This window comes from Brassica napus, chromosome C3 (genome assembly GCF_020379485.1).
Source record: "Brassica napus cultivar Da-Ae chromosome C3, Da-Ae, whole genome shotgun sequence".
NCBI lineage: Eukaryota > Viridiplantae > Streptophyta > Magnoliopsida > Brassicales > Brassicaceae > Brassica > Brassica napus.
Window position 1 is genome coordinate 43,996,205 of NC_063446.1, and position 22,350 is coordinate 44,018,554.

Here is a 22,350-nt window from a genome sequence, read left to right on the forward strand (position 1 = left end):
GAGCTCTGAAAATTAAATGTGCATTAGCTACTGAAAAATAAATGAAAGATTTGTAATCCAGCCGGAATTAAATATCAGAATAACTATTGTTGTAAGTTGTGAAAAAAATGTTTTTAGTAGAACTCTGCTGAAGACTCAGTATTCACCAAACCAGCCATGTCTTTGAACTTTATGGGTCACAATTATGGTTCGTTATCATTCTTTCTTCAATTTTCGTCTTCGTAACCACTATGCTTTCAACTTATCGTCTTTTCCACTTCTTTCTCCATTTTCTTCACCTTTCAGTTTCTTCTCCGAGTAATTCAACTCTAATTGCATTCCTCAGATCAAAGACAAAAACTTCATGGATCACTTCGACTTCCCCTCTCTTACCATATATATGCCACGTAGCCATCTGAACCCCTAATACTGCTCAAACCACCACCAACAAACTGCTTCCTCTCAAAGATCTTTCTTTTACTTCCCGAAGCTCTAGAAAGATCTCAAACGTTGGAAATTCCAAATTTGAGAGGATTATTAAGAAACGATCGTACGTTTCCATGGATCTTCATCGTTTTATTTATTTGTTGTTTGGACTACTTACTCCTACTCTATATTCATTGACAGAATTTCGTTTGGTTTTACCGTAGCTTCATGGCGGCTCCACAATTAGAATTGGAACCTCCAAAACCATGAATTTGCGTGGTTTAGGTAATGTGTCTTAGTTCAAAAAAGAGAAGAAATAAGTGTGTCTTCTGATTTGTGTTATACTCTTTTGTATTTGTGATGCACAAAGCTCGGATCCAGACTTAGGTATTTGAGGAGAAATATCTGAGCGTACTATAAAAAAAACTTATTTAAGTTATTGTATCTAAAAGGTATTTGATCCGTCACTCCATATATATATAAGTTAAACAACACCCGCACGGGTGTCCGGGTCAAAATCTAATTATTTATTAAAGAAACTGTTTACACTATAAATATAGACATATAATATTCATAAAACACGTTATTAAAACTATTGAACACAAGAACACACTTTGAGTCTTCTTCTCATTTTAATATTTCTAAGATTAGAACCGTATAGTTTCAGTGGTTTTAAACTCAACTTGCTGGGGTGAGATTAATTCTGCTACGGACATATGCAGAAGAATCTTAAGAAGATTAAAAAAGAATAGGTTCTGAGAAACTATGTTATGAAGTTTTTTACAAAAAAAAAAGAATATATGTTATGAAGTCTGAGAAGTTTTTGATTTGTTGGGTTTTTTATATATCAATTTCTAGGGTTTTGAATATTTTAGTTTTATGTTGAATCATTTGGATAATCAATAAAATGGTGTTAACATTACTTCGCTATAACAGGAAGCAGCATCATGATAGATTGTATAACTTGGCTTCACATATGGTCACGTAAAAGGCTAACAAAAATTAAACAAATTGAAATATAAATATTCAATAGTAATATGCTGGAGATTGTATAATTTTGATGGCTTTGTGTATTTTACTAAAACACATTTTATGTTTTTTGAAGTGTGAACTTAATTTGTGGTTTCGAATATCAAAAATTTATTGTCCAGATTAAACCCTTATTTTATCATAATATAAAATGTTCAAAATATAAAAATGTAATACTTATATATTTTAAATGTAATCTAAGAAAATACATTTCCTAATTATAATATCACAAAAACAAATTAAAATTACTATTATGTACTTAATACATAACAAACATCGTATACTCTTTAATATAAATATAAATTTGTAACTATTAATTAATATAAATACAAATCGTCGTTGTGATACGATTTTATATGGTTTCTTTTTGTGATCTATATCACCATTCGATCTTTTATGTTATCATTGTTGTTGTTTGGTTGGCTCTCAATAGTTTCTCTGTATTCTCCTTTGTTGGAGTTTAAACATGTTTAAGATCAATACAAGTATGGTTTGACCAAAAAAAGTTAAAAAATAATCTGCCTAAGCTTACTATTAATAAATTTTAGCTGCAAAATTAGATGAACCAAATAAAAATATAAAAAAATTCAAACCAAACCCAAATTCATAAATAACTAAACTAATACTCTTTTTAAACCGAAAAAAAATCTACAACCGAACCGGAAGCAAACCAAAACACAAAAATACAATTTGAACGCGAACAAAAATTTATAAAATATAATCAAATAATAAAATTTAGTTAAAAAACATAAATTATAAATATAAACAATCCCGCGTAACCGCGCGGGTCAGAATCTAGTAATTCAATTAAATTTAAGTTAAAGATTGTTTTTTTTTTCTAACATCAAGTTAAAGATTATTGAAGCATGGTGTTTTCGCGTTTGTCATATACCAAAAACTTGGAGTCCTTACAATTTATATTTAATGTATTTATACCTCAAAAATGTAGAAGCATATAATTTCTCTCTATGAAGTACATTTACAATATTAATTTCAACACGTTACCAATTGGTCCAATTGAAATCGATTTCGGTTAAGGAAAACCGATTGGTCAAATCGATTTCAATCTGGTCAAAGGTTGACCGGCTTGGGACAGAGTTGACTGGGTTGACCATTGATCAGCGAGTTGACTTTTTGACCAGATCACCGGTTAAGATCATGGTTAAGATCACCGGTTATCCATTTTAACCGTTCGAAAGGGCGTTTTAACTCGATTTTTTGCCCTGATTTCAGATTTGGAGTCTATTTGAGCATCTGGAGTTTACATGTACTACTTTTCCACATTGCTGAGGTGAGGGCTATTCCGTTAAATCCCGAACTAGTGTAGAAGTCTTTCTATGGTAATTTAGTTTCGAAGCATGATCTGTCTGTATGAATTGAGTTTGTCTGAGTCTTGCTTGGTAGTTTGTATATTCATTGTAAACCAGAATTAGGGGTCCAGAGGATTCAACTGTTAATTGAATTGAGTGATGTTGAATAGCGATATATATATAGTTATAAATATAAAGACAATGTGGAGATTGCGGGGACCAGAAACGTCTGAGCTAGCGACAAAGATGTTTGAGAGATTGTAGGGTGCATAGATGTTTGCATAGTAACGCAGAGCAGAGATTGCGGAGTGCAAAGACGTTTGCATATCGAAGTAGAGCAGACATTTCGGGGTGTACAGAGAAAGACTTTTGTACTACCGGCGCAATTGATATCGTATATCCTTATGAGGAGAATGCGGGGTGTATGGACTAAATGTGTGCTATCATCGAATTTTTTGTGTGTGTGATGCTTTAGGCATCTTGCTTGTTCTTGTTAGAGCTAAACTCCCATAGTGGAAGTTCTATTTACTTAGTCGGTGGTTTGCGTGTCTAGCATTCATACCTCACTGAGTGACTCCCCTGTTACTCACCCCTCCTTCTTTCCCTTTCAGGTGAGACTGACTAGCAAGAGTGATTCATTTCAGATCAGTGCTTTTGGGCATTTTTATTTTTTTCTTTTTCAAACTTCTGTTTTTTATACTTTTATCGATATTTTCGGAATTTATTGCATTTATTGGATTTATGGTTATTTATTGGAGTCGAGTTGGCTTTCGAAAAGTAATAAATGAAGATTTCAGACTTTTTATCTGCTTAAGTTATTTTGGAGGATACAGGTATTACAAATACTTTCGTATCAATCAGTGTCCAAACTAGAAGAAGCTAGATTTGATTTCCTTAAGCTTAGAAGGTAATGCTCATAGCTGGTACAATGAAGAAGTGAGAAGAGAATCATTCAAAGATTGGAGAGAGTTTAAGACACGCCTTTTAGCTCGGTTTGGCACAATTAAGAAACAATCTCCACCAGAGGTGCTTACTGAATCAAATACGTTTTTTGAAACTGAAGTTGTTCATGATTCAGTTTTGGTGCAAGAAGCTATAGAGGATGAATGAGCGATTCTGGAAACAAAGACAATTCAAATATCAGAATCGATCTTGATAACAGAATTGGATCTAGAGGTTGTGGCCACTAACACAGAAACAATGCTCCAAGTGCTTGAGACGATTGAGGCACCAAAATCAAAGGAAAACGAAGTGTTTCACAACAATGAATCAAATTCAGAAAAGGAGGAAGAATCTGTAAGAAAATAAGAAATCAGAATGAACAGCTCAAGAACAAGAGAGAGAGAGAGAGTTGTGAATCCAGAAAGTAAAAGGGAGAGAGAGAGAGAGTAAAGAAGGGGAAACTTAATTCCTTAACTTGTAAATTTTCGTTACAACACATTTTAAAACTAATCTAGATCTGGGCATAATAATAAATACAATCAACATGAAAGCTTCTTGAGTAAAGGGAGAAGGCACAACTTCCAAAGTCATTTGCATGTCTCCAACGGTAGAATGGATATGTTTCTGTGGATGGGTGACATTGGAGATAGCTTGCTGGATGATCAAGCATGGATAGGTAGTTGCGGATGAATCTTCTTCTCAATACTCCCCCTCAAGCTTGAGCATAAGGAATGGTCAAGCTTGGAAAGTCATGAACACATCCCTCATTAAAACGTTAGTGTGCAAAACCCAGTGGGACAAAAACACACTAAGGAAAAAGAGTAGACGATTCATGACCAAGAGGATCATGATCTGGACAAGTCTATGAGTCCTAACCTTGGATGAATGGACTCACAAACTTTGGTGCTTGCTCCTTTGGTGAAGATGCCAGCAAGTTGATCTTCACTCCTTGTGTAGCAAGGCAATATGATTAGTTTCTCCACAGCTTGTCTCACCTTGTGACAATCCACCTCAATGTGCTTTGTCCTCTCATGAAATACTGAGTTTGATGCTATATGAATAGCCGCCTGATTATCACAATGCATTGTGATTGGTGTTGTTGTCTCTATGCCCAAATCTCCAAGCAAGTTTCTGATCCAAATAAGTTCACTAGTGAGATTCCTCATTGCTCTATACCCTGCTTCAGCACTTGAACATGAAACCACCTTTTGCTTCTTGCTCTTCCAAATTACCAAGTTGCCTTCAATGAAAGTGCAATAGCCTGTTGTAGACCTCCTGTCCACTCTATCACCAGCCCAATCTGCATCACAATATCCCACTATCTCCGTGCTCTTGTTGCTGCCCATCCATACGCCCTTACCCGAAGCTTCTCTCAGATACCTCATGATCCTTTCCACCATATTCCAATGATGAACTTTAGGTGTTTGCATATGCTGGCTGACTTGATTCACAGCAAAGCAGATGCCTGGTCTTGTAATGGTTAGATAGATCAGCTTCCCAACCATTCTCCTATAGAGTTTGAAGTCTCCAAATGGCTTATCTTCAATCTCCCCCTTACACAAGACTTTGTATCCTTCTTCAAGAGGTGTCTTAGCTATTCTTTCTCCAAGCTTTCCTGCCTCATTTAAAAGATCAAGTGTGTACTTTCTTTGAGATAAGAAAATCCCGTCTTTAGAGCGGCATATTTCTTTCCCTAGAAAGTACTTTAGTTCACCTAAATCTTTAATATCAAAAGAAGACTTAAGAAAAGCTTTGGTTGAGATGATACCTTCCTTGTCACTTCCTGTAATGATAATATCATCTACATAAATCAGAATCACCACAATTCCTTGCTTGTTTGTGAGGGTGAAGAGTGTATGATCAGCTTCAGATTTTACAAACCCTCTTCCATTGAGAGTTGTACTCAGCTTGTGATACCAAGTTCTTGGTGATTGCTTCAATCCATAGATAGCCTTCTTCAATCTAAGGACGTTCCCTGGTTTCACAAAGTCTTCCATACCCGGAGGTGGCCTCATATAAACCTCATCCTCCAATTCTCCCTGAAGAAAAGCATTCTTGACATCCATCTGCCATAAATCCCACTCCAAATTGACTGCCAAAGAGAGTAGAATTCTTATCGTGTGGAGCTTAGCTACTAGTGCAAAATTTTCCAGATAGTCTTCTCCATAGACTTGAGTGTATCCTCTTGCAACTAGCCTTGTCTTCTTCCTCTCTGGTTTCCCATTAGCTAGATACTTGATGGTGAAGAGTAGGCGACTTGTTACTGCTTTCTTTCCTTTGGGAAGCTCAGTTTCATACCAAGTATCATTCTTGATCATGGCACCGATTTCATCTCCAACTAACTCTCTCCACTCATCTAGCTCCATTGCCTCTTCATAAGCCTTTGGAATATACTCTTGATCCAGATTGCTGATGAAGACTACATGCTCTTGAGGTTAACTTGCTAAAGAACAGGTTGCTTGGATAGGATGAGCAATGGCATTGTTGTTAAAGTATACTTTGGTGTTCAGCCACTGAGAAGGTTTCTTCATCCTTGTACTCCTCCTTAATGGTTGAACTTCTTGTTGCATTCCTTCTTGATCATGGACGGTTGAATCGTGGATAGCTTCTTCTTGGATAGCATCTTCTTGGATAGCTTCCTCGTGGACAGTTTCCTCGTGGACAGCTTCTTCGTGGATAGCTTCTTCATAGACAATATGTAAATTAGGTTGATTTCCTCCCCCCCCCCCCCATGATCAGGATGGACTGTTTCTACAACTGGTGCAGCTTCATCAACAACTGAAGGTATAGTTGAAGTGCTCGGTACCCCACTGGTTTGAGGCTGGCTGATGCCTAGGCTTTCCAAAATGATTCTCAAGTTGTTTGCCCTATCTGAAGGTCCTTGTGAGAGATCCTGAAGGGTTTCCCAACTCTTCTCATCATAGTACCCCTTTGATTCAACAAACTTAACATCCCTTGAGACCATAACTCTTCTTGATTCAGGTATGTAGCACTTGTACCCTTTCTGCGTGTGGGAATATCCTATGAACATGCCTTTGACACTCTTGGCTTCCAGCTTGTTTCTCTGTTCTCCTGGTGTCAAAACATCACACATACACCCAAACACACGCAAATGATCTAGTGGAGGCTTAATTTTGTTTAATACCTGAAAGGGAGAGACATCTTGGAGAAATTTGCTGGGAATTTTGTTGATCAGATAGCAAGCTGATACAACATCATCTCCCCAAAACCTCTTTGGAACATTAGTATGGAACATCATGCTTCTTGCAACCTCCATAAGATGGCGATTCTTCCTTTCAGCAACTCCATTTTGTTGAGGTGTGTATGGACAGCTTGTTTGATGGATAATTCCATGTTTTGCTAGGTGTTGTTTGAAGACATGGCTAGTGTATTCCCCACCATTATCAGATCTGAAAATTTTGATCTTAGCATTGAAATGGTTAGATACATAGTTTTGAAAGTTAATAAAAGCTTCAAAAACTCTATCTTTACTTTGAATCAGAGTGAGCCAAGTATATTTTGATTTCTCATCTATGAATGTCACAAAATATTTATGGTTTTCTCTAGATGCATAAGGTGCTGTCCAAACATCAGAGTGAACTAGATCAAAAAACTTCTCATAAATAGTCATAGATTTAAGAAAAACCGATTTGCAATGTTTACCAAAAATACAAGCCTCACAAGTTTCATTTTTGAAAGACAGATTAGGTAACATTAAGCTTAAAGCACGTGAATGAGGATGGCCTAGTCTAGCATGCCATAACACATCACTAGCTAAAATATAAGCAGAATTAAAAGCACAAGATAAATCAGAAACTTTGGTGTCTTTAAGCAAATAAAGATCTCCCTTGCTCACACCTTTTCCCAGCATCTTGCTGGTCTTAATATCCTGAAAGTAAACATCATTAGGACTGAAAATAACATTGCAATTCAGATCATTAGTTATTCTCTTAACAGATAATAAGTTAGATGTGAAAGTAGGCATATAAAAAGCTTGAGACTCCTTATCAAATAGTTTCAGATTTCCTACTCCCTCAATGGGTATTTTATTTCCATTTGCAATCACTACACTCCCTAGAGCAGGTTTAACATCACTAATCAGTTTAGCATCCTTAATCATATGATGAGAAGCTCCTGAATCAATGACTAAAGGTCTAGCAGTGTGAGATGCATTATGAATAGAGTTTAGAGCATTGACACTAATGTTACCAGAGTTTGCATTGAGAGCCTTGATAAGGGCTTCAATGTCTGACTTGCGGATGAAGGTGTCATCATTAGGAATCTGAGAGGTAGCCCCCACAGAATGAGAAGTAGACACCATAGCCTTTCCAGCCTCATGGTTGTGCACGGCTTCATGAGCTCTAGTTTGGCTGAACTTGGATGTTGAAGGTGACCTGAGGTGAGGATGAAGGACCCAGCAGTTGTTCTTGGAGTGACCTTGTTTTTTGCAATGTTCACAAGTCACACGCCTATCACCTCCTTGTTTGTACGCAACTTTGTTTGCTACAGCAGTCTCCACCTTCTCAGTTTTGCTTGCCATAGACAGCTCTCCTTTTCCTCCAAACAATCCATATGAGCCAAGTTCCTTTTGTAGCTGAGAACAAACATCATCCATGCTTGGAAGCTCCTTAGCTCTCAGGATATGTTTGATAACATCATTGAAGGTTGGATTGAGTGCGAGAAGTAACCCAAAGACCTTGTCTTGCTCATGCCTTTCATTGAGGATATTTGGATCAGTGGTGCTTGGCCTTAGCATTTCAAGCTCAGACCACAATTGACTGAACTTCCCAAGGTGCTTGGTAAAGTTCATCTCTTCCTGCTGTAAGTTGTTGATTGCCTTCTTCACTTCAAAAATTCAGGTAAGGTTTGAAGTGTTGCCATACACCTTGTGTAAGGTATCCCACAATTCCTTTGCGGTTTCATAGTGAGAATATGCCTCCATAATAGAAGAGTCAAGCGAGCTTTGTAAAACAGACAGCACCATAAGGTCCTCCTAACCCCATTTGCCTTCATCTATTACTACAATCTCCATTCCATCTTCTCCTTGAATGGTTTATCTTGGTGCTTCACTTGAAGTGATGTGCTCCCATAGACCTCTTCCACCAAGAGTTGTCTTGGTCAATCTTGACCAGAGTAGATAGTTTAATCCTTTAAGAACAACTGGAATGTTGATAGGTTTGTAGCTGTGTTGCTCCATTTTGAACCAAGTGAGGAAAAGAGTGAAAAGAGTAAAGAGATTTGCGGAAGTAGAAAGATGTTTTAGGAGCTTAGAAGCTCTGACACCATATAAGAAAATAAGAAATCAGAATGAACAGCTCAAGAACAAGAGAGAGAGAGTTGTGAATCCAGAAAGTAAAAGAGAGAGAGAGAGTAAAGAAGGAGAAACTTAATTCCTTAACTTGTAAATTTTGGTTACAACACATTTTTAAACTAATCTAGATCTGAACATAACAATAAATACAATCAACATGCAAGCTTCTTGAGTAAAGGGAGAAGACACAACTTCCAAACTCATTTGCATGTCTCCAACGGTCGAATGGATACGTTTCTGTGGATGGGTGACATTGGAGATAGCTTGCTGGATGATCAAGCATGGATAGGTAGCTGCGGATGAATCTTCTTCTCAATAGTATCGAAGCCAAAGGATAGAGAAACATATACCAAGGAGAGGGATTGTTTTCGTTATCAAATAACAACTCTCAATCCTCAGGTACAAGTTTCTAACTGGGAACCAAGCTTTCAGCTTCATGAGTTATTGGGTGGGGGTGGTAAAGATAGTTTTGGCACTGCTGACTTGTTTGAAAGAGTTCAGTTGATTCAAAAGCCAACAGCTGTCAACGTCAAGCATCTTGCATACCAGTTGTTCAATAAAATGCTTCTCAGCAGCAGAAGAGAGCAGTATAATAATCAACAGCTCAAAATCTCCAAATCATGGCACTTCAAGTTTAAGACAAAAGCCACAAGAGAGTCTTCCCATGCAAATCTTTGGTATAATGAGACAATAGAAGCTGGTGATACAAAGGATATTAAAGTAGAACAATTGATTCTTGCAATTTTGGGGCAGTAAGTGTATCTCATTCATGCAGGCAAGAGCCTTATGAGATGGTATGTTGTTTGTATGCCTGGTCTGTGGCGTGGGGTCTAAACTTCTGGATTTTTATCTTATGGAACAGAAAGACAAGAAAGAAGACAGTCCCGAGCTTATTCAAACATGGGACACAACTTTATTATGTGTTCCCGAAGCGACTTGAGTGGTTACTTCTGACTAACAATGATCCGATATTTCAAGAAAGAACTAAGGGCAAGAGAAGCGCATTTCAGAGCCTGAGATTGAGCGGTTTCTATGTGTTCTTCTGTGTTGTTGGTGTAGCATAGTTTGTCACTCTCAGGCGTAAACAAGCATTCTTACTGGAAACATGCTATAAAGGATTCGAAGTGAAATACACTTTATCAGTATATTTTGGGAAGGAACGTGACTGGTTACTCACAAAAATTATGTTTGGTAGCTACGGTAGAAGGGTTCACGAGAACGACATAGTGGCAGTGGAGCAGCAGCTATGCTTTCTCTTTTCAATCAACGACAAGGATAATTCACCAGTGTTGTTGTTCATCAGTTTGTGAAACGGGCCTCGCACCAAAATCAGGAGAACAAAGAGTTTTATAACATTTGGGTGTTGTTGTTCAATTTGATATAGAGGCCTTGTATCCATGAGAGATTCGACACTCGTTATTCTCTTGTTGTCCTTGGAATATATGGACAAGGGAGTCCATTTTGTCGTGTGGCATTGTTGGAAGCATAAACCACTGATGTGGCAGCTGGTTTCAGCTTCGGTTTTTGATGCATATTATAAGTTTATTTAGAGATTTCAAATGATTTTTATGTTATAATATATCTTGTTACAATATGTTATATAAATATAAGTTACTATATAAATTAAATTTTGCATATAATGTACCATAATAGCTTTATTTCATCATTTTTATGTGATCTACACAGAAAATATAAAATTGCTAGAAAATGGAATCTCTCTCCTATTAAAAATTAATTCAGATTTATAATTTTCTAGATTTTATCTCTTTTTACAAAAAAGTACTTAAAATAGAATAATAATAATAATCTATGTTCAATATGATTTCAATATCAATTTTGAATTATAAGCTCTATAAGCTTACGTACATTATAAGTTACTGATTATTGTAGTTAGAATTGTACATAATTGTTTCAGAATTTTCTAAGTTATGTTTAACATATTTTGTATGATTCTAAATAATATTTTTGAATTAATGTTCCATAAATTAATAACAGGATGGCTTTTTGATGTCAAAAAGAATATGCATAATATTTTTCAATTTTGTTTTGAAATTATAGTAAAAATAAAAGTTTAGATGATATATTTACTATCAAGAGATTATATTATATATTTGATACTACTGCAAATATTGGTATTTATATCTATGTCAAGATATAAATACATGAAATTACTATATTTATTATTTATTTGTTTCCACAACACAATATACATATATTAAAGCAATGAAGGATATATAGTATTACTATGTTAAAATATTAAATTTATAATTACTTATTTTCTAGGTTATATGATAGAACCTTTTTTGCTTATTTCCATAGAAAAATATATTTTCACAACAATGATATATATATATATATATATAATTATATATATACAATCATTAACATGTTGAGAAGAGTTTGTCAAATATAAAATATTATAAAATTTGTATTTTTTTGGACTGTGAGATTTTGTTGTTGTTGTATTTGTTCATATTAATTTTATATTAAACTAGAATAGATACCAATCTTTTAAACAAACAAAACTTTACTTAAAAGTATTTAAGAAACTAAAACTAGATACCAATATTAAATTTAAAAACCTCATTACAATAAATAATATATATATATATATATATATATATATATATATATCACTATTAAAATTGACTGTAACAGATATTATAATATTGCAATTTAAACAGTTTTGATATGTGTCACATGTCAAACATAAAATTGTTAGAAAGTGAAAAATATATTCTAATGTAAGTCAATTTAAAATTATTATATTAATTTGATAAATAATGCTAAAATTTGAATATAATTTATAATTTAGATTCTTTTAGGATTTTGAGTGATCTCTTATTGTTGTAACTATCCAAATTTGTTTTATCTCCCACACGTCGCCGATTCTGATTATAAATACAATGAAAAATCTAAAGAAAACAAAACAAAAGAAATAAGGAAAAGATAATGGAAGAGGAAGATTATAGTGATGATTTTTAGGTGGATGGCACCCCATCAAAGATATTAAAGACCCTTCTATTGAAGTCATCTCCAAGTTTGCCATTTCTGAATACAGCAAACAGAAAAACTTAAGACTCAATTTTGACACAGTTGTTTCTGGTGATGAACTACAGGTAGCAGGCATGAAGTACCTGTTAATTTTGAATGTCAATGATGGATGCAACGAAGGTACTATAAGATCTAAGAGGCAAAAGTATACGAACGGGCTTGGGATGATTATAGGGAACTCATTTACATGAAACCTATTAAATAATCCACGCACTCTCTTAAAATATTTATATTTCTACGTATTCATTTAAAAATAAATAAAAACAAAATGAATAAATGATTGAGTTTTATATATTTTTCATATATTTGATTGGTCTCTTTTTGAAGCTTTAAAGTTTCAGTTGAATGTTTTTGTAACATGATTTTTCGAGACGGGGCCATGTAAAGAATGGATTTGCTTAGTGCCTCACTCAAATTTATTTTTCCTATACAGTTATTATAATTTTTAAATGTCATCTTATTATTAATTTTAATATACTGCATATTCTATTCTGTACCAAATTAGAGATTCTAGATCCGTTTTTGGCGAACTATAACATTTCTCTCTCTCAAATAAGATGAAATTGGCTTGGCATTTTAACTTGGACTCTCGAAAACTCGAACTGAAACCGATCCAAAATACCTGATCCGAAACCGAACCGAAATTTACAAGTACTTTGTGGATCTAATTTTTTTTTAACCGAAAGAACCAGAACTGAAAGGACCAACCCGAATAGATCTGAACCCGAAAAGAACTGACCCTAATAGATCCGACCCGATAAGAACCGAATTGTATCCGACTTAAAAATATGCATATCCAAAATTATGATTTTCTGTATTCTATTTTATATATATTATTTTATGATTTAGTTGAAATATCTTTTGTTAACCATTTTTTTTTTTTTTTTTAGCATTTTTAAGTAATATGAACCTTTAAAATGTAAAATGTAGAGTCTAAAATGTTTTATCTTAATTATTAATAGTTTAATTTAAGTTATTTTGTAAAATTTTAAATATATATTAAAAATATCGACTAAATTTGATGGAGTTTGGGTATGTCATGTCCTTTTCAGATCCTAAATATCCGAAGCCGATATCCGATATGGACCCAAAAATAACTAGTATTTTATAGGTATTTTAATTATAGATCTGAACCAATCCGGATCCGAGAAGAACCAACCCAACCGAAAATTTACAAGTACCTATTGAGTCCAAATGTTTAAGACCCGAAGGATCCGGACACGAAATGAACTGGTCCGAATCCGACCCGAAGACCCGAACGCCCAGGTCCAATGGTTTAAAACTTAAATAGATTGGGCTAGAAAATATCTTGATTTCTAAGAAAAAGAATTCCAACCATATACCCAAAAGAACACTGAACGTCAATGTTGAGAAGACATTCAATTTTTTAAAGATATTTTTAGATTATTTTATTATTTATATTAAATTTGAAATAAAAATATTGAACCACTAGTAGATTTACAACATATAACTGAATAGCATAATATTTTTGAGAGTTCATCTAACAAGACCAGATCTTCCTTTCTTTTTATTATTCCTTTTCGTGTTTTAATAGACTGAGTGAAAAAAAAGCCCCGTTACACTCCTAAAGATATTAAAATTTAAAACCTTCTCACGAAAGTCAATTCAAATTTGTATTACTTTAAATGAAAAATTAAAACCAAAACAGAAAGAATATTGCAAATTTATTTAGAGATTTTAAGTGATTTTTATGTTATAATATTTTTACTAAAAATATCTTGTTAAATGTAAGTTACTATATAAATTAATTTTTACATATAATGTACCATAATAGCTTTATTTAATCATTTTTATATGTGATCTACACAGAAAATATAACATTTCTAGAAAATGGAATATCTCTCCTATTAAAACTTAATTCAACTTATAATTTTTTTAGATTTTATCTCTTTTTACAGAAAAGTACCTAAAATTGGTACATAATAATATATTTTTAATATGATTTCAATAATATTTTTGAATTATACACTCTATAAGCTTAAGTAGATCTTAAGTTACTTATTATTGTATTTAGAATGTTTCAAAATTTTCTAAGTTATGTATAATTCTACATAATATTTTTAAATTAATATTCCATAAATGAATAATAGAATAGCTTTTTAATGTCAAAAAGTATTTTGCATAATATTATTTCAATTTTGGAAAAGGAAGTGGATGGTTATGATCCTTTAGGTGGATGGCACCCCATCAAAGATATTAAAGATCCTTCTCTTTGAGAGATAATATTTTCCATTAGGTACACTATGAATTCGTAATCTTACAGGACGAAAGAGGTAAACAAATATTTCCTCCCATTTGCGTTAGAAAATGGAATCTTTCTTTTGTCTTTTTTGTTTTCTTCACCTTTTTTGTTACTCTAGATAAATGAGAGTAAATTAGAGTAAAACCATAGACATGTTTAAGAAAAAGCTATTCTATTATTCATTTATGTTACTCTATATTCATAATATAATAGTTGAGTTTCTCTCACCCTAAGTGTGTCCACCTCGACAGTACTATGGGTCCCACAAAAAAAAGTGTTTGTGTTTTAGTCGAGTGAAGTGATTTATGAATTGGGCTTATTGATTACTTCTTCTGTTGGTTTCAATATATGTTATTTGTATAAACTCGTGGCCCAATAAAATAAAAACCAGATATTTAGAACCAAAGTCTCTTCTGTTTTTTTGGTCGAAAGTCTATTCCGTTTCTTATCGTCCTCTTCAATGGTGATTTTAGGGTTTCAACTTCTTTAGTCTCTTCTGGGAAATAGAAAGTGACCCTTTTGGGTTCCAAAACACTGAGGGTATGAATGGTGATCAGGGAACGGTGAGGAATAATGCATTTCTTAACGTTCCTAAAAAATATAACCATTCACAAGAAATAAATTTTGCTTTTCATTCTCTACCATTCCTTTTTTGTACAGAAATAAAGAACAAAAATATTTCTTATTAAATTTGAGAAGAAACAACCATTCATTTTCATTCCTGTAATTTTATTCCTTTAGGTTCCTTTTCTATTCGTTTTTCTTGTTTCCAGAATGATCACCAGTAGAACCCTGAATCTTTCCTCTAACTCTACATCTTCCCATCTTTACTATGTCCATCATTAGTGATTCTGAATTGTAACAACAAAGTTATTCCTCCCAATATATACCTCATGTTAAAAACTTGACCCTTCATCTCAAATCCACTCAACGCCGTCACTGATTTTAACAACTCCTCCAAGATGTCTGCCTTTGATATGCTCCAGCTGCTCAAACCGCCGTCCGCCACACAACGTTTTTGACTCTTTCCGCCTTGGTCTTACCACTCAGTTTATAGTTCGCCTTCTCAGCTTCTGGGATTCATGGAAATCATTATTCTCTTCCTAGATGAAAATGTAGCGACATCTTTTTCTATCACCACTGATCTATTGCATTTGTCCTATAATCAATTATCTAACTCTTGCCTGATATGTCTATTTTGACTCAATCTGCAGAATTCAGTGATCCACAGATTCATATCCACTGGTTGTACCAATCACTACTGTCTTTCTTTGCGAGCAGGCTCCATTGTAAAAGTTGATGGGTCTGAGGTTTCACGTTTCACACTGCACATGTACAAGATTACTGAAAATCCAATCTTGAAAGTTTATTTATATTATGTTTTTGGATCATTAACCTAGATTTCAACTTGCAGATGTAGTTGGCCAAATACGTTCTATCGAAGGCTCAGACCTCAACAACAATGCAGCCAAAAAAAATTCTCACATTACTCTTCATTACCAGTTTATAACTATGTTTTCTATATTTCCACCACAAGAACTGTGATCGTCTACTTATCTTTGTGGGACGAGGCTGCCTCAACTTTTAGAGGTCTTTTGAATTCAGGGGAAAAATCCCAGTCTGTAGTGGTAGTCAATACGGTCTATCCAAAGATATTTGGAGGTATATGCATCTAAATTTGTGATTAAAACATGTCTGATTGTTATGATTTTCAAACCACTCATGTCACTTTCCATATATATTTAACGTTAGCTTGGAAACATTCAGATTTCTGCAGGGAACCTCTATCTCATCTCCACACCAGCTACCAAATTCTATTTGACACTGACCTTCCTGTAGTTAAAGAGTTCACCACCAAGTAAGTCATCATACTGTTGTATTCAACAACCAAAATGTCTGATTATCTGATGTAAACATACGTTCTCTATGCAGTTCGGGAGGACAGAGGTTTTCCCCTGTGTTGATACCATGGAAGGGATTAAGAAAAAGGATCTAAACACATTTATCTCTAACTCCAACGAGTAAAAGTATAAGCCAAGCTTTAATAATATATTGTTTGTTATTAGTGACTTCAAAATAGCAAATTTATTTTCTCTGTTTAGACATAGAAAGCTGATTTTCTCTGTAAAACTCGGATTCCTTGTGTCCTCCAACAAAATGGATAGTCTTTTGTCTCATACAACGGATGCAACAGGAAGTTGGTGTCCTGCCTATGTTACAAGACTTTTTTCTCTAAACTGGTACGAAAACCATATTATCGGTAAACAAGGGTTATGATGGGTTACTCAGATTCAGGGAAAGACGCTGGGCGTCTCTCAGCTGCTTGGGAGCTATACAAAGCTCAAGAAGAGCTTGTGAAGGTCACTAAGCAATATGGAGTGAAGCTAACTATGTTTCATGGCCGTGGTGGCGTGGTCGGAAGAGGAGGTGGTCCCACCCATCTTGCTATATTGTCTCAGCCACCGGATCCAGTTAATGGCTCACCCCGAGTGACAGTTTAAGGTGAAGTCATTGAGCAGTCATTGTATAACAAACTTCTTGTCTCGAAATATTTATGGGCCTTTGGAGAGAAACTCAGAAACAACTTTGAAGAAACCAAGAGTCTCATTCTCCAGGTATAAACAAAAGCAAAAACAAAGTACTCTGTTTCTTATTCCTTTTACTTTGCAGTGCCATTAAAATCTATTTGTTGCAGACTGCTGGACACATATCTTCTTGAAGGGTATTGCTGCAGGATTGCAAAACACCGGTTAAGTGAGTGAGTCTTTGAGATAAAGCAGACTTTTGAGTCTCTCTTTTATGTCTTCCCTTCTATAGAATAATCTCTTTTTCAATCGAAAATAATAAAATAATAACTACGGTTGGATTACAATATACTTTATGTATCCACACCGTTGAGAAAAGTTTTAATCTTGTCCTTGTATGAAACAAAACAATGCTCTGTTTCAGAGACAGTGATCAATCTTAAAATTTTATCATTTTGTCCTTTTGTCCATGTTCTGTCTCGCAATACCAGATTCATTTACAGTTGATATTTTTCCACGACACTTGAGTTTGTATGTAGTCTAAAGTGTAAATTGTGGTATCTGAACATGTTTAATCGAAGTAGGCCGTTAAAGAAGAGAGTGTGTCGAGGAAACGACACGTTTTTTATCCAGTTTAAAACACATGGCACGTATTTTGTCAACATCTATGGCATACAGTTCCCACACTCTACACCGCTAAAGATGTAACAGAGAAGAGTGTTAGAGCATGATTATCCCTATAAGGTTTTTTAAGTACACTTTAATGATTATTTAACTAATAAATGTTAGCTAAAAACTTTAGTTAAGAATCACCTAATTTTTAACCTACAATGGTAGTTTCTTAATTTGGGTTTCTTAAAAAAAAAAAATTTAACTACATAACAATTTGCTACCTTATATAAACAACAAGTACACGAACATTCTCATTACTAATATGTTTCACACCCAAACAACAAGCAAAACCAAAAACTTGCAATAAAAGGAAAAGGGATTGTGCTTTATACTTTCTTACTGCATAAGTTGAAGAGAGGAGTAAGATACCTAGCACACTGCTTAAAAGTGGCTACAATTTTCTTTCCTTTAGTAGTTCTCCTCTCAGTGTTCACCACAGCATCAAGCTCCTGTTTCCACTCAATCAACAGCTAAATACACACACAACAATGTTACAACATGCTCAGCTTTAATGGAATCCACTAAAAGAGACTCAAAGGCTTCTAGCAATCTTATTCATAAAGAGGAACAACTAACAAATATTACCTTCTAATTTCTTCACAAAGAACATTCTAGTAACTGAAGAAGCTAATACTATGAGCATAAGAAGAACCAACAGTGGCCTATAGGACAAAGTTTCAGCTTATGGGAGAAGCAAAGTAGGAAACACTAAATTTGTATGTACTTTTTTTCAAGAAGCTCAATCTGTAAAGCAAACCAGTTTTTCTACAAATAATCAAAGAGGAGGGGCAACAAGTGCATACAAAAACAAACAACATATGAGGCAAGATAAAAAAAAACAGAACACACAGATGAGGTAATACCGTAAACAAGTTTGCTGCGAAAGCATTCACACCACGCAATAACTCTTGCTTCTCCCTCATTCTTCTTGTGAACATATGATCTCTGCAGCAGATCAATAAAAACACTGAAAATCAGATCCCCAACTGTTCAAACTCCCACACACTAGTTAAAATGGTCGCAATTCAGACAAGTAAAACTCTCTAAAGTCCCAATATTGTGTCTGAAAAAAAAATAGACAAACCCCAAACTCCAAAATAATTTGGTCGCAATTCAGACAAGTAAACATCTAAAGTCCCAACATTGTGTCTGAACAATTGGACAAACCCCCCAGATTCTCAATCCATCTAACAAAGGCTAATAAGAGAAACAGCTGAGAACATGTTCAATCGATCCAAAGAAATGCCAAAGCACGAAACTTTAGCTTGCGGGTTAACGAAAAGAATCAAACTTTGCGGGGAAGAGAGAGAGACCGATTCCCAGGAAGTGCGGCGTTTTAGTCCTGTCTCCGCTGCTAACTGGCTGTAGTCTTGCCGGAGGCTGACTTCACCGTGAGAAGCCGATTTGTAACCCTCTGTTTCGTCGCCGCTTCCCTTCGCGACGGAGAGGAGAAGACGAGAGAAGAGAAAGACAGAGAAGACGCCGATTGCACGGAAGATACGCTTCTCTTCACAAAAGCAGTCATCGGGACGACGGAGAACGCGAGAGAGGAGGAGAGAAAGGAGAGAAAGAAAAGAAAAAAAAATCAGAGTTCACAGTTTGCTGACAGGTGTATTAAGAACTCTTTTTACGATCGGTTGCCAAAACCCTCTATTAAGGATCGGTTATCTAATTTTTTTTTGGTTTTGATTTAATTAAATGTTTTATTATACTTAAAAACCCACTAAGGACTCAGCTATAAAGATGGTCTTAGGGTCTGACTGGTTCAAACGCAGCGGTTGCGGGAATTTGCGGATGCGGGTGGTCGCGGTTTCTAACGGTTTTAAGAGATTTGTACGACTGGTTCTGCATTTAGAAATTGGTGCGTTTGCGGGATACTTATGACTGGTTAACTACCAAATACAATAGCAGTTAAATAATAAATTAACAATTTTTTCATTTTATTTAATTATAAAATATCAAAAATCATAATATTATAATAAATATGAAAATTATATTTAGAAAGTTATAGTTTTAAATTTTTTGAAATTATAGAAAATATTTTTATTTTAAAAATTTATAATAGTAATTAAAATATAATAGATATATTTTAGTATTTTTATAATTCCAATTTTAAATTTTTACAGAATATTTTTATTTTTGTATTTATATGTTTTAAAAAAAGGAAAAAAAATTATCCTCCCGCAACCGCAAACGCTAGCTGGAACCAGCTTTTGATTTTAAGAGGTTCGGAGCGGTTTGAAGCGATTGGTAGCGGTTTATATGATTGTTTCGAAACGTTGTCAACTGCTACCAACCGCAAAAGCTGCGTTTGCCGGTGGTAGCGGGGAAACCAATCAACACCTTAGTCAAGCGGTGTCTTCTTAATTAATCATTAGGCATTAATTCTAAAATGGAGATTTTACATGAAATTTTAAATTTCAATTTTTTTAAACATGTTTAGACCTATTTAGTTATAAGGTTTATTATAATTAGCCATTTAGATCCGTATATTTACCTGTTTAGATCCATTTAAAGTGATATTATCTGGAATGAAAACTCTAATTTCTAAAATTATAAAAAATCAAAGAGTGATTTTTACAAAAAAAACATTAAGTTTTTCTTTTAAAGTTCAAAAAGAAAAAATCGAAAAAAGGAAAAAAAAAACGAAATTTTGAGAAAATGATTTTAAAATATATATATTTTTTGGATTTTTGGAAGTCTTATATTTAATTAATTTTTTAAAGCTAATTAAATATACTAGATTTTTTTTCCGCGCTACGCGCGGATAGTATCTTATAATTATTTTTAAATTGAAACTTTTAAAAATATTTAACGTTTGATTTACATTATTTTATACCAAAAAAACGTAAAAATAGCAAGGAAAATAAATCATATGATCAGCTTATGATTTTATTTGTGATTTTTTGGACAATATTAAATTGATTGATTTATTGCTCATAGTTAACAGATTTGTTTGATTGGTTTTTCAGTTCATAGTAATGTAGTATTATATTTGGTGATTGTATATATGTTTTGTTGTTACAATATTTGAGTTTTCATGTTAAACAATATTCCCTCTATTTCAAAAAGATCTATGTTTTAGAAAAAAGAATTGTTACAAAAAGATACATGTTTTACATTTTCAATGCATAAATTAATTATAAATTGTAAATTTCAAAAACATAATTGTGTTTATTAAAATTTTATTGGTTAAAATTTATGGAGAATATTTGATTACTGAAAATAATGCATTGGTAACTAAAATCTGATATATATATTTTTAATATGTATGAAAAACCTAAAATGTACATCTTTCTGAAACGGAGTGAGTACTATTCAAATTCATGACTTTTAATTTATAGGAATAAATGTATATTTTGTTTTTTTCTCTTGTATACATACAAATTTTATTTTTTTTTTTGTTGAAAGTTTTGTTTATTGATCATAGGCATATTAATATGATTTTTTATCTCGGAATTTTACAGTATTTATTTTTGTATGCTGAAATTTTTTTCATATTTTCAGTACCTAGTTATACAAATAATAGGTACATGTGTTTTTTAGAATTTATTTTGATCCCGCAAACTTGAGCAAAACTTTTCATCATGTCATCTCATCCATGTTTTCCTATAACCTTAGATTCATTAGATATACTCATTAGATACCTAGTTAGAACTCTTTTTTCGTATCCACAGATGGTTTTGCCTATTAATTATATAAAAGAGATCACATTAGACTGAAAATGGTGACTGATAAACCAGACAACATGTATGTTTATTTGTGCACGTGCAAATCTTACCTAAAAAGTAAATTGTATTGGTTGTACTTGTATATGTCTGTTGTACCGACAACAATGTAACTTTGGATCCAGTTTATGTGAAATTTAAGATCAAAGAAAAAAATCATAGAAATTTAATTTCATTAAGAAAGGAACACAAATGATGTCTTCAAATCGTAACAGAACTATCTTATCTATTAAAAATCAAAACAAAAGAATAAAGCTTAAATTCTTCAATACACACAACCTAATTACAATATCTGATTGATGCCTTGAGCTAGACTCATACGAAGAAACACCATGTCATAAATCTGCGTTGAAGCTTGGTTTGCTTTAACGGGGATTTGTCAGTGAACATAAGTCCAAGTGTAATTACTTGCTTACAATGTTCTCTCTTCAATCTTCATATTCTCATCAACCACTATCTCTAAGTTATCCGACCATAAATTCTTATTTACTCAACATACCTCCTTTCTGGATCTTCTTGTTCCTCACCAGGTTTCAGATTTGTAATCCTTTCCAAAATAAACAATCCAAAGTTAAATATATATGTAGATGATAACACAAACAAAAACACACTTAACTTTGAATTTTTTATATTTTCGAAGAAAGAGCCATTACTTGATGAGTTGGTTTCATCTCCAATCATGAATTGAGAAATCAATGGTTCTTGATCATCATTAATAACAAAACACTGCTTGTATTCAGATCAAATGTAATCTCATGCCATTGTTCCAATAGATAAAACATACCTTCTATAACTCCCATAACCACTCCTAGTCTTCTCCTCCATGACGAAGTCAATGAAGAATTGAGCCTAAGTCTCTAATATTTTCTCCACCGGTCGATTCTGTAACCAAAGCGATCAAGTTACTGTGGATGATGATGATTAAAGAAATCGACTGTCACGTACTTGGTTCCGATAAGGATGCCTCCTTTGGATTTAATGGAAGTTTCTCATAAATGGATTAGCCTAAACATCAACTTGGAATCTCCTGGTCTTGGTGAAACAAAAGTGGAGAATGGCTTGCACGGTGGTGACTGCCGTTTGATTTGCCATAGTGCTGGGATGCGTTTGC

General features: G+C 33.8%; 1 long non-coding RNA gene across 1 annotated transcript; it reads left to right on the forward strand.

Moving 5' to 3' along the window:
* Positions 1-12,967: 12,967 nt before the first annotated feature.
* LOC125584417 lies at positions 12,968-17,301 on the forward strand. Its single transcript, XR_007321362.1, has 3 exons — positions 12,968-15,976; positions 16,082-16,172; positions 16,247-17,301. It is a non-coding gene; the product is annotated as an uncharacterized LOC125584417 (long non-coding RNA).
* Positions 17,302-22,350: the final 5,049 nt, after the last annotated feature.